We start from the raw sequence: 13,489 nt of genomic DNA on the forward strand, positions 1-13,489 counted from the left end.
TGCTCATTTGAACACTTATGTTACAGTTGCTTTGTGGGAATTATAAAATAGAGCATACCCTTTTAGATTAATCATGAACGATAGACTTATCTTCCAGAGAGAGAGATCTATTATCACAACTCTAAATTTCCTGTTCCTTTATCTCTGGAACTCAGATGCTGTATTTTTGCACGAGCCGGAATTGGCTGACAACTTCAAAGATATATATTTAACACTGTGGCGTGTTTGATTTTCTCAAGCCTTTGTCAAGGGATGTGGGTGAGTTGTGACCCCAACAAGGATAATAAGTTGAGCTCTCTTTTGGAAGGATTGTCTTTGTTTACCCTTCCAGATTTATATAAAAAAGGGATGTCTCCTCCTCCTGCAGTGGATGGGCTCTTCATACTGAATACAATCCATTAAGGTAATGGTTCCCAAACTTTGTTTTCTCACGGACCACTTGGAAGTTGCTGTGGGTCCTGGCGGACCACTTCATAATTTTTCTGCCTACGTAGCAATTGTAATGCGCTGTGCTAGATGATGTATGATTTTTAATTTTATTTTTATTGCATCTTTTATTGTGCATTGTATTTTACTTTATTCCTAGGGCTTACTGCCTCTGTGTGCTCTGCATGTCAACTCTGCCACCTAACCCCTGAAATAGCAACCTCAGGTACCTCACCCCCCTTGCTAAACATCCCAGTGCCCCCAGGCATTGACGTGTGGCCACAGCCACCTTGCTTGCCTTGCTCATCTGATGCTGGCCTGCCTCGCTCCCATTCATGAGCCACGGTCGGTCTATTGCTCGCATGGCTGTCTGCCTGCATGGCCTCCTCATGGGTAATTAGGCTGAGGAGGCAGTCGTGTGGGAAGGAGGATGGTGGTGTGAAGCAGCAGGCAGTTGGCCTGGTGATCTGCTGCTGCAGTAGCAGCTGCTGATCTGGAGGCTAGCAGCCACTTCTGGCCGCCTTTCTCCTTCCCACGCTGGTTCTCCTGCTGGTCCGTCTCTTCAACATAATTACTTCACAGGACCACCTGTCATGCTGCAGTTAGCTTTGCCATAGACAACTTTTAAAGTTTTTTTATATATATATATATAGACAATTTGCATTCCATAGAATTCAAATTGTAATACCGTAAAATACAGTGTATACAAAATGAAAAAAGCAATAAAATACATTTAATGCAGTGGATGTTTTGTCTCCTGCCTTCAACCACAAATCTACAGACATTCTGTGGACTACTTGAATGAAGCCTGAAGACCACCAGTGGTCTGTGGTCCACAGTTTGGGAACCCCTGCATTAAAGGCTCTTCTAGACAACCTGTTGATTGAGCGTTCATCCTGATTCTCTGACACAGAGGTTAGAGGTTGTCTGGTATTAAGTAAGCATGCTTTCTATTTTGTTTACAGGGAGGTTATACCACAGTAAATATTCATCCTGATTTGCGTTGGTGGTGGTTATACATCTTCCCATTAATTGATTATCCCATACATTTTTAGTGCATTTCCCCATCACTTTCCTAACTGCAAAAAGTCCATAGTTTTATTCATTTGTTTAAAAAGGTGGATTTGTTGTGTCAGAGTGCTTTAATCCGCTTTCATTGAACAAACCTAACTTTCCAGTATGCAATTGAATCCCTCTTTAAAAAAATATCATCAGTCCAGAGCAAACGTACGATTCCAACCTCTGTGCATTTTTGGTATTCAAAGAAGCTACATTTGTAGCAATACAGAAGTGACATCCCTGTGGTTTTCTGCCAAACTTCAGGATTCTTAGAGCTCAAATCCCAAGCGTGCTAGCTTAGAAGTATCCCACTGAGATCAATGGGACTTACTGCCTGTTCTAAAGGCTAGAGGAAATTTCTCTCTCTTTTCTGTTATTAATTAAATTTGTGCATTGTCAATGCCAAACCTTCTAGACAACTTAAAGCATACAAAATTGGAAATACAGTAAAAATCAATTTATTAATAAGAATGTTAATAACCCACCTCTTTCTATTATACAAAGCTATAAGTAAAAAGCTTCTTTATATAAAATAAGCATCAGTAAAACTGTTGGCAGGAGGAAGATTCCAACTCTAAGGGCTTATCCATATGGGAGCATTACTTCATACTAAAGACACTGTTTTTACCTCCATTTTCTATTTCCACCATCCACAGTAAGGGCTCAACGCCAGCTGCAAACGCAGTGTTTTCCATTCACATTGAGGGGAAGGATCAATCATGCAGTTTCGTAATGACCACACCCTCTAATTTAACATTTCTACTCCCTCTGGTTACCTGGCAACCAACCATGCTCAGTTTGTTCTACTAGTTGGTTTCATCTAAAAAACAAACAAACCAGAAGTGCGATTATTTGTATTCTCACTGGTACAATATAGCTTAAATACAACCCTTTGTTTGAACAGTGTTATGCTTTTGTGCACAAGTTAGGGGTAAAAAATAAGGCACCGTTTGCAGCAACATAAAAAAGTCTTTGCAAGATGGGGGAGAGCAGCTAGAAGGTTTGTCAGCCGACAGGAAATGAAATGAAAGAAGGGAGGAGGAGGGAGTGGGCATGGAGAGGGGAACAATTGACACATCCACCTAAAAGCATCGGAGCAAAGCACTAGAGATACAGAGTGAAGATTTTTTTCCTTCCCTTTTGTATTATCAGAGGATTGGGTTAGTACGGATTTACAGGGGGAAAACTGCGTGATAGCATCTGTTTTCCAGTAATGTCATGTGAACCATGTGAATTAAAAGGGGATGTGAGTAGCACCAAACACACACTAAACCATCGTGTAGATGAGTTAATGAGGTGATGCTGGAGAACGTTTATCACTTCCCCTATCTTGGCAGCCATCTCTTGGTAAAAGATGACATCGATGCTGAAATTCAACATTGTCTAAGCTCTGCGAGTGCAGCATTCTCCCAAATGAAGCATAGAGTGTTTGAGGATCTGGATATTCGTAGGGAGACCAGAATGCTTATTTACAAAGCCATTGTACTACCAACCTTACTGTATGCCTGTGAAACATGGACCATTTATAAATGCCACTCCCAACTTCTTGAAAGATTCCACCAAGGCTGCCTCCGGAAAATTCTGCAAATTACTTGGGAAGACAGATGGACTAATGTTAGCGTTTTGGAAGAAGCAAAGACTGCCAGTGTTGAAACAATGATCCTTCAACATCAACTTCGCTGGACCTGCCATGTTGTTCGGATACCTGATCACTGTCTACCAAAGCAGCTACTTTACTCCCAACTTAAGGATGGAAAACAGAATATTGGTGGACAGCAAAAGAGGTTTAAAGATGTTCTTAAAGCGAATCTAAAAAAAGTAACATGAACATCAAGAACTGGGAAGTCTTGGCCCATGAACATCCCAAATGGAGGTCGGCTATTATCAAAGGAGCTATGGACTTCGAAGAAGCATGAATACAGGCCGAATGGGACAAACAAGCTAAGCGGAAGGCACGGCAAACCCTCATCGGGACCATCTTCCATCTGGAAACCTATGTCGTCACTGTGGGAGGCTGTGTGGATCCGGAATTGGCCTCCAGTCACTTACAGACCCACTGTTAAAGACCTTATCTTGGAAGACAATGTTACTCGGCCACGAGTGATCGCCAATGAATGAATGAAACCATTGTGTAGATGACCCCTAAAACAATTATTATTGTCATTGGCTGCTTCTAGTCTTAGGTTGCGTACACACCATCCATGGTGAGAACGGGTTGGAAACCCCTGATTTAGAGCACATTTAAAGCACATTCTTCCCCTCCCCCAAGAATCCTGGGAACTGTAGTTTACCCATCACAGAGCCACAATTCCCAGTACTCTTAACAAACTGCAGTTCTCAGGATTCTTTGCTCTAAAAGTATGACATGTATGCAGCCTTATGCTACCATTATGCAAAAATTGTTAAAATTAATTCTGCAGTGAGTGAAATGCAAAGTTGAGTGTGAAGCAGTAACTTCCTGTGTTGTGTTTTTTATACAGCATTCTCCCTCACAACAAAGAGGATTTTATATTTCCAGAGTACTGTCCTGGTGTTCTTGCAAATTTAGTCTCCCCCCTGGCCCCCCAAATGCTTGAGCAAATAGGGAGTTGTTTTTTTTTACTTTAACATATTTACACTACAAACTTAAAACTGTTTTAGTAGTGCTTCCTTATCCCAGGGCACCTTGGGAATTTTTTTTTTAAATGAAAACTTGAAATTAAGGGATTATGGTTCATTAGGAGGAGGGAATGCTTCCCCCCTTGTACCCCTATGGATGCTCATGGGGGAGAACTAAGTTGGATACAAAGGTAGTAGTAGTAATGGTGATTCACAATTGTGCCTCCCAGGTAGTCTGAACAGTGCTGATAAAGAATAACAGTGGCTAGCTGTTGCATCTGCGTTGTGTTTATTGAGGCTTTACGAATTTTAAATCATACCTTTATTATTATTTTTAAATTGCATTTAACAGCAGCATCTGTCTCAGCAGGAGGTTGCAAAGAATCTGATAGATTACACAATCACACATCAAGATGTTTGGTCAGCCTCCATATTTACTACAACGGCTAAAGGGTGGGTGACATATAGTTCTGTGGACTAAATGCAGCAGTCCCAAAAGTATAATAATGCAGACAGACTGTGGCGCATACTAGTTTTCATTTACAGTAAAGGGTCCTGGACTGCATGAATGCAGGCTGTATGTGTAATTTTTAACAATGCAATGACAAAAAATGGTATGTTTGGCAAGCGTATGTGTGTTAAGGCAGAATTAGTGTTCTTTTCCACATCCATAATTTTGAAGGCTGTATCTCAAGATTTTTCAAGGTCTGATGCATTTCTTAATGGCTAACAATTTCTGAGGACAAAATAACTGCAGAGCAAGCTCAACAATGTTCACCAGCTATAATTTGGCATCTGTGTTTGTGAAACTCGCATTCAAGGCCCTAATTATGTGCAGCTAAACCATGCAAACTAGTTGGTTCCAGCCCACAATTGTGGGCCCTTTTGAGGCTGAATAAGGTGCCCACCCTGACGTTGTTAGGCAGACAGTCTAGCTTTCAAAAATGACTTTAAACTCCATTTTTAGTCAAGGTGTGGTAAAAAGTTTGCAAACTCTTTTAGGTGTAAGGAAAAGAAAAGTGTATTCCACTTGGAAGAAATGGAACTTAATGTGTACACTAATTGTTCGCTCTCTCTGGCTCTCTCTTTATGTATTGAATCCTAGGACCCATCCATACCTAAATGCAAAATCTATGTTGTCCATATCTGGTTGGTGGCTTCGAGATCCATACATGCTCTGTTTGGGGTCAGATTATTGTGAAACTCAATTATCAAGCATCTGTATGTGTGGACTTCTTTTTGTTTAAATTGCTTTAGCATTGGCCACTCCCCTAAGTCCACCCCTTTTCAGTGATTGGTCTATAATGGTCATTTGCTTTTTGTGTGCTTTTTTGGAAGAGTGCAGAAACGTTTATCTTTTTAAAATTCCCACGCATGCACAGGTTCGTGGATGTGCTATTGGGTGGGAAGGAGACAGGAGGCTTGGCATATGACGGAGGAACGCTCATGGACCACCTATTGCAGGAAATTCCATGGCATTGTGTCCGAGTATGCAAACGTTAATGCAATTGATTATCAATACAGGAAAGCATATCAGTTTTTCAGTGGTATTTCTAATGCAGATTTGTGACTGTGAAAATCCGTACTAGCTTGCAATGTCATATGGACGATGGTGTATTAATGAGGGCACAAAGCAATAGTTGTGCATAAACCATGTCTCCTCCCTGTAATGTGTTGTATAGGTTATTGATTTTGGAGTTATGGGAGTGGTTACTTTTTACTGTTTTATTTTTGTTGTTGTTATGACCCACATTGAGGCCTTCTGGTGAAGGGAGGATAAGGAATACAATAAATAATAAAAGTGCCATGTGTGCCTTTATTTATTTTGTGTTTGTACACACATACCACTTTATGTCTGTAAAGACTGCAGAGTGGTTTACAAAAGAAATCAAACAAAATTTAAATACAGTATTTGGAAAAAAAAAAAAGGAAATGGACTGCCTTCAAGTCGATCCCGACTTATGGCTACCCTGTGAATAGGGTTTTCATGGTAAGTGGTATTCAGAGGGGGTTTCCCATTGCCTCCCTCTGAGGCTAGTCCTCCCCAGCTGGCTAGGGCCTGCTCAGCTTGCCACAGCTGCACAAGCCAGCCCATTCCTTGTCCGCAACTGCCAGCTGGGGGGCAACTGGGCACAGGTGGCAGGGCATGTAACCCCTGAGCCACTCATTGTGGGGGTGATCTTTAGCTGGCCCTTGATACCCAGGAGACACGAGCGGGGATTTGAATTCACAGACTCTGGACTCCCAGTCAGGGGGAGTCTGACAACTGGTCAAAAGATCGAGAAAACAGCCAGGCTGCCTTTGCTGGATGGTTGACATCAAATATGCTACGCTTAGTAAGCCACCTTATACTGACTCAGACCATTGACTCGCAGAGGCTGTCCAGGTTTTCAGGCAGGGTTCCCTACCTGGAGATGCTGGGGACTGAACTTCATGCAAGGCACATTCTCTAACACTGACCGGGGTCAATTCTTTGTCCTAGGACTGTATATCCAGCTCCATAAAAAAATTGGAGCTGGAAGGGACCTTGGAAGCTATCTAGGGCAACCCCCAGCTCAACGCAGGAATTTCTCAATTACAGCATCTGTTCCAGATGTCCATCCAGGCTTCTCCTTTAAATACCTCCAGCGTGGTACATAGCAGACGAGATCTTTGGTGCATCTCCCTGTTCCATGGGAAGCTATAGGCAACAGTATTGGGGGAGGGGGATACATCCATCTGCCTGACTGGCGGCGGGGTACTGTGAGTCCCATGCATCTGATCTCTTCTCCCCCCATATAAGTCCTAAATTCAAATTAGATATTTTAGTAACTAGGATTTTTCCCAGTTTGGACCAAGGTAGGACCATAGCCCCGAGGTAGAGCATCTGCCTGCGGTGCAGAAGGTCCCAAGCTTAATCCCGGCATTTCCAGGTGGGACTGGGAGCAAACCCTGCCTGAAACTCTGAGGAGCTGCTGCCAGTCAGTGTAGACAATACTGAGCTAGATGGACCAATGGTCTGACTAGTATAAGGCTGCTTCTTGACTTAAGCATGATGAGCTAAAAGAACATAAGAACAGCCTGCTGGATCGGGCCAGTGACCCATCTAGTCCAGCATCCTGTTCTCACAGTGGCCAACCAGGTGCCTGGGGGAAGCCCGCAAGCAGGACCCAAGTGCAAGAACACTCTCCCCTCCTGAGGCTTCCGGCAACTGGTTTTCAGAAGCATGCTGCCTCTGACTAGGGTGGCAGAGCACAGCCATCATGGCTAGTAGCCATTGATAGCCCTGTCCTCCATAAATTTGTCTAATCTTCTTTTAAAGCCATCCAAGCTGGTGGCCATTACTGCGTCTTGTGGGAAATAAACCTATTGGTTCCCCATTGGAAAGGGTGTGAGACAGGGTTGTATTTTATCACCCTGTTTGTTTAATCTGTACACAGAACATATCATACAGAAAGCAGGATTGGACCAAGATGAAGGAGGTGTGAAAATTGGAGGGAGAAACATCAGTATAATTCAAGATATGCAGATGATACCATACTCTTAGCAGAAACCAGTAATGATTTGAAATGAATGCTGAAGAATGTTAAAGAGGAAAGCACAAAAGTAGGACTACAGCTGAATGTCAAGAAGATGAAAGTAATGACAACAGAAGATTTATGTAACTTTACAGTTGACAATGAAGACATTGAACTTGTCAAGGATTATCAATACCTCGGCACAGTCATTAACCAAAATGGAGACAATAGTTAAGAAATCAGAAGAAGGCTAGGACTGGGTAGGGCAGCTGTGAGAGAACTAGAAAAGGTCCTCAAATGCAAAGATGTATCACTGAACACTAAAGTCAGGATCATTCAGACCATGGTATTCCCAATCTCTATGTATGGATGTGAAAGTTGGACAGTGAAAAAGGCGGATAAGAGAAAAATCAACTCATTTGAAATGTGGTGCTGGAGGAGAGCTTTGCGCATACCATGGACTGCAAAAAAGACAAATAATTGGGTGTTAGAACAAATTAAACCAGAACTGTCACTAGAAGCTAAAATGATGAAACTGAGGTTATCCTACTTTGGACACATAATGAGAAAACATGATTCAGTAGAAAAGACATGATTCAGTAGAAAAGACAATAATGCTGGGAAAAACAGCAGGGAGTAGAAAAAGAGGAAGGCCAAACAAGAGATGGATTGATTCCATAAAGGGAGCCACAGACCTGAACTTACAAGATCTGAACAGGGTGTTTCATGACAGATGCTATTGGAGGTCGCTGATTCATAGGGTCGCCATAAGTTGTATAGACTTGAAGGCACATAACAACAACAACAAAAAGGAACAGGGAGAGAACATGCTGCACAAGGATACTCTCTTTAGCTCTTTGACTAATTAGCAAATATTATGCTGGCAAACAGCAACTTGTGTTGATAACCCTAGGCCCTTCTGTTGAGTAATAATTCTTCAAGCCCTGCCTTTGTTGGACAGGATCCTATCACAGTTTTTTCCCTGATAAGCACGCCAGGTGTAGAAACAGCTGGTCTGGATGCAGATACTGTGAAGTGTGCCTGCCTTGGATCACTTGAACCTTTCCTGTGTGCCCCCTAAGCCCTCTGGAGCAGATTTCAGGACAATGCAGGGGGGAGGAGAAGGGAAGTCCCATTGTCTAAGCGGAAGCTGTTCATGTAGTTACTTAGTTGAATACCTCCCATTTTATTTTGAATTAAGGTAGGCAATCTGCAAGCCAGGTGTAGTATCCTCCAAATCCTTCTCCTTGCAACCTGCTGGTCCTAGGTGTGGCTAACCTCTGGCTTTCCCAGTGTTGCTGAACTATAACTCATCAGCTATAGCTTGCACAGCCAACGGATAATGGGAGTTGTTGTTCAGCAGCATCTGGAGAGCCACAGGTTAGCCACTCCTGTTTTACATGTTGTGTTCTCCATTGGGGGAGGGGAATGGGGAGATAATTGTGTCCCACCTTGGAGCATTCTTACTTTGGTCTTGCTATGTAGAAATGCTTGGAAAATGACTCATAAAGTTTATCGGTATGTTGGGGGAGCTCTTAATTTAAAACCAAACTGGTGGCTTTTACACATATATTCAACGCACGTTTCTTAAATTTGTAAAAATAATGGACAATTAAGGATGGAGAAATCCATGTTGCCAGCTGTTCCTTGTGACCCTCTGGCCTGGTCTCAATTTCCTTTGCAGACTGGTTTCCCCAGATGCAAATGAAGCAGGAAAAGATGAGCCGGGCTCTTCCAGGGCAGTGGTGGTGGTGAGTTTCTCTGCTTGTTGCTTTTGGGTCTTCTCCAGCTCATTTCAACAAGGTGAGGGAGCAAAGGAGGAATCTGGCTATTGGCAACCTGCCTGCAGTTGCCATGGTATTAACTTGAACTCAAGCTGGAAGAGTGGAAATGTGACAAATGGGTTCATTCTTAAGTGGGAATGATGTGGTTTGTGATAAGTTTGTGCCAGCATGTTCCTGTTATGCAGTGGAGGCTGGTGGCTCCTTGTCATTGGGGCAGTGGAATCTGCTCTGGGTTTTTGCCTGGCCTTCAAGGAGCTGGCAGCCCCACATGGCCAATCAGCCGCCACTGTTGTTATGCATAAGTGGGCTTGATTATTGCTTATGCTGTTGCTTTGCTGACGGAAGCAGATTTGGTTGCAGGAGTAGGCGCAAGTCAAAGAGATGTTACATTTACCAAATCAATGGATGCTAGCCTTTTTGTGTGTGTACAGGCAGAATGAATTACTTGTTCATAACACTTAGAATTCGGAATTGCCAAATGAAACAGAATGACAAAAGATTCACAACTGGCAAGAGAAATAACTTCTTCACACAACATATAATTAAGCTATGGAATTCCCTGCTGTAGGATGTGGTGGTTGGCCGTGGGCTGAGATGGCTTTAAAATGTGATGAGATGAAATCATGTCTGGCTTAATGATGACATGTAGCCATGATGGTGCTGTGGAACCTCTGGCAACATATCAGTGAAGATGAGTTGTTGGGAAGCAACAGGGGAAGGGCTTTTGGCTTCGTACGTTGCATGTGACATCCGGTTAGCTGCTGGGGGAAACGGGATGTTGGATTCGATAGTCCTTCAGTCTCACCCAGGAAGGCTGCACTTACGGTATGTTGTTATGATGATCATTCTGTTGTCAGTCTCTGCCGACTGAGGGGAACGGTTTATGGCTGCAGTAAGGTAATTAACTGATTAACTGATAAGGGAGTGGCCAGGCCATAAATCTGTCAGGCTTGAGGCAAAGAGGCCCACAACTACAATACTGAGGGAGTGAAGGACAGACGAGTCCTGGGGAAGTCCAAAGTCAAGGTACCGGGGATCCGACAAGACAGGGCAGGGTCGAAGATATGCGATCACAAGCCAGGCTGGCTACAAGGAGTCACGAAAAGTCGACCTTGTTTCCAGCGAGAGGCCCAAGCCACTCGCAGCCTTTGAAGCTTCCCTCCCTGGTTCAGGTGCAGGTAATCAGTCCTCCAACTCCTGGGAGCCTGTAGCCTTCAACGGCCAAAATGCCTGTGTTGCTCTGCTACTCGCAGGCGTCTTTTCTCTGCAGGGAGTGGAGGGGCCTCCTGTTCACTCCCTGAGTCTGACTGAGGGGCTCCAGCTGTATCCTGAACATCTTCCAGTGGTGGGAGGACTGGACCTGCTTCTAGGGTTCCCTCTCCTGGGTCTGCTGTGCCAATCCCCTGCTCCTCATCCTCCTCTGGGGACTCATCCGAGGGAGGCATGGCATCTATACAGCAAAGGGCCAAACTGCATACAGTGGGGTTGGTCTGTGAGCAGATTGCAAATATATCTGCCCCTGTATTTCCCCCACCAACACCTGCAAAAGGGAAGCATGGCCCTCCAGATGTTGTGTTTGGAGACAGGGCCCATCAGGCCCAGCTATCATGGCTAATGGTGAGGGGTGATGGTAGTTGTATGAGGAAGGGCCATAACTCAGTGACAGAGCATCTGCCTTGCATGCAGAAAGGTCCCATGTTTAGTCCTCAGTATCTCCAGGTAGGGCTGGAAGAGACTTTTGCCTAAAATCCTGGAGAACCGCTGCCAGTCAGTGTAGACAACACTGATCTAGATGGACCAATGGTCTAAGGCAACTTCTTACATTCCTAGCAACATTTTGATTCCCCTTCTTGATATATCGTTGCTGTACATACTAACAGGATTTGGTGCCATATTTTATGTAATTCTTGATGGTGTTTTGTTTTTAAATATCTTGGATACTGCCCTGTGATTCTTTGGAATGAAGGGTGATTTAAAACAATAAATACAGTAGGGCCCCTCTTCCCGGCATTCCGCTCATGCGGCGGCTTTGATTCTCAATTTTTAAAGCCGATTTTGCCCTTTTGCGGCATTTTGCGGCATTTTCGCGTGACGTGCCCCATTATATTCAATGGGGTTCCGCTTTACGGCGGGGGTCCGGAACAGAACCTGCCGTATAAGCGGGTCCCGCCTGTATATAGTGATCTTGATTCTCAGAGTGGCAATATGTATGTATGTGTTTTATGTTAAAGCATTTCTACACTGCTCAATATTTTAAAATCTTTTAGCGGTATACAAAAATACAACCTAAAAACAATAAAACAGTGGTTGGAAAAACAGGTAGAAGCAGAAATGAAAAGATTTGGTAAGATTCATGCACAACAATGAGATAGCATCAGGCTTGAGAGAATTCCAGGGTTGTACGAAGTACAAAAAAACTTCAGGAAAAAACTCTCGGGCTAAAACAGCCCCGTGAGAACTAAGAATGTTGACTTGGGGCAAGGGGAAGAATGGGATGGAATGTAGCTGCTGGAACTCTGGACAGAAGCACTCCACACTGCAACGTTTTTGTTGCAGTCCTCTTTGTGCATGTATAGTACCTTTTATTCAGGGATTGGTGGTCTGTGTGAACTCTCATCAAGGAAAGGTTTTTCAAAGCAGCTTATCAGTCTACCCTGCAGGATGGCGTGTTAATATTTTTGTTTTCCTCTTAGCTGGAGCCAGTTGTCTTGTATAGTTGTGTCTTTGCCAAAAAGCCTGGCAGCCCGGAAGGATAGGATTGGTTTCCAGCCTGTTTATGTTGCTTCATAGTCAGTCATTCGCTGTTGGAATTCTCCTCCTTTGGGTGTTGCTTTAGCAGCTTCTTAAAAGCATTTTTACAGAGACCACATCAATCAGCGTTGCTTGTCTTATACTACTTTCCTTTAAAGTTGATCATTGTGGTGGAGGAGGTTCTGTAGTAATGTTTGTATTTAGTTATAGTTATATACCGCCTTTCATATACTGTGCAGTATTTAAAGATTGGCTTGCAGAGGTTGCATTCTTATGTGCAAAATCCTTTGGGGAAGTTCCCCTGTTCAAACCCCCTGGAAATAAATGGCGACTCACACAGCAGCAAGTCCCCAATGGATTGCATCTAAGTCAGTGGTTTACTTAACAGTTTTATTTTAACAAGTCATGCGACTCCCAAGCCCTGCCCTTTTAGACTGGGGTGAGAAACCTTTTTCAGCTCAAGAGCAACATTCCATTCTGGGCAACATCGTGGGGGCCACACGCCAAAAGTGGGCAGAGCAATTGATGTAAATTTTACCCTTTGTACAGTAGGCTGGTTTCTACACACATTTGCACACCATCTCTTATCTCCATCCAGGTGTTATTAGAGTTCAAGGATGTATTCTAACCAGACTTAAGGAGAGAGTGAGAAGGACTGGTGAGAGGTGTGACCTGGGAAGAGGAGGTATGGCTGGGAAGCTTGTAGCCTACAGAGAGTCTTGGAGGACTGCATTTGGTCCCAAGGCTGCTAATCTCTGCTCTCCTCCTTCAGATGCTGTTGTTCTGTAAAACCCCTTTGACCTCACTGTCAACTGAGTACATGTAACTACATCTTCACATATTTATACTGCCACTCTTGGGTGTGGCCTTCTCTACTTAGGAATGGAAGGATCTGTCAGTTTTGGTTTTCTCATTTTTTAATCTTGGTTTTCCACATTTTTGCACCAATTTGTGATTTTTTAAAAAATCCTCATGAAAATTCATCAGTATTTTAGTGCAAATTTCTCCTGATAAACACATTTTTTGTATGCTGTTTTGACTAATGTATATAGTTTTGTAAGCAATTTTTGTAAAATAATGCATTTATGTATGCTATTTTCCCTAATATATCCATATTAATGCACACTTCCCCCTAATATATGCATTTTTGTAAACATTATTTGGTTGGAGAACCATATTGCAAAATTCAGATAAGTGCGAATGTTGAAAGATGGTTGTGTTTCAGTTCTCATATTGTTTCGGAAAGTACGAATTTGACAGATTCAGCTTTAAATGGGTACTGAATGAAATTTCTTCCCCAATTTAAAAAATAAAAACCTGGAGAGAAAGATGGTTAGGATGCTTAAGGCAAGCATTTGCAGTAAACATTCTAAG

At 43.1% G+C, this 13,489-nt stretch overlaps 1 protein-coding gene across 16 annotated transcripts in view; it reads left to right on the forward strand.

The window, feature by feature from the left end:
• Positions 1-13,489, forward strand: part of SYTL2 (synaptotagmin like 2) — a 100,522-nt gene that overhangs the window by 18,666 nt on the left and 68,367 nt on the right. The window contains exon 1 of one of the 16 annotated variants that reach the window (XM_061628916.1): positions 10,169-10,189. The exons of 13 other annotated variants lie outside the window; for them this stretch is intronic. The gene's annotated coding sequence lies outside the window, so the exon portion shown is untranslated. Of the gene's footprint in view, positions 1-10,168; positions 10,190-10,360; positions 10,391-10,426; positions 10,543-13,489 lie in introns of those variants that run through there. 2 more of the 16 variants (XM_061628915.1, XM_061628914.1) reach the window with 2 other exon arrangements.

This window comes from Rhineura floridana, chromosome 5, assembly GCF_030035675.1.
Source record: "Rhineura floridana isolate rRhiFlo1 chromosome 5, rRhiFlo1.hap2, whole genome shotgun sequence".
NCBI lineage: Eukaryota > Metazoa > Chordata > Lepidosauria > Squamata > Rhineuridae > Rhineura > Rhineura floridana.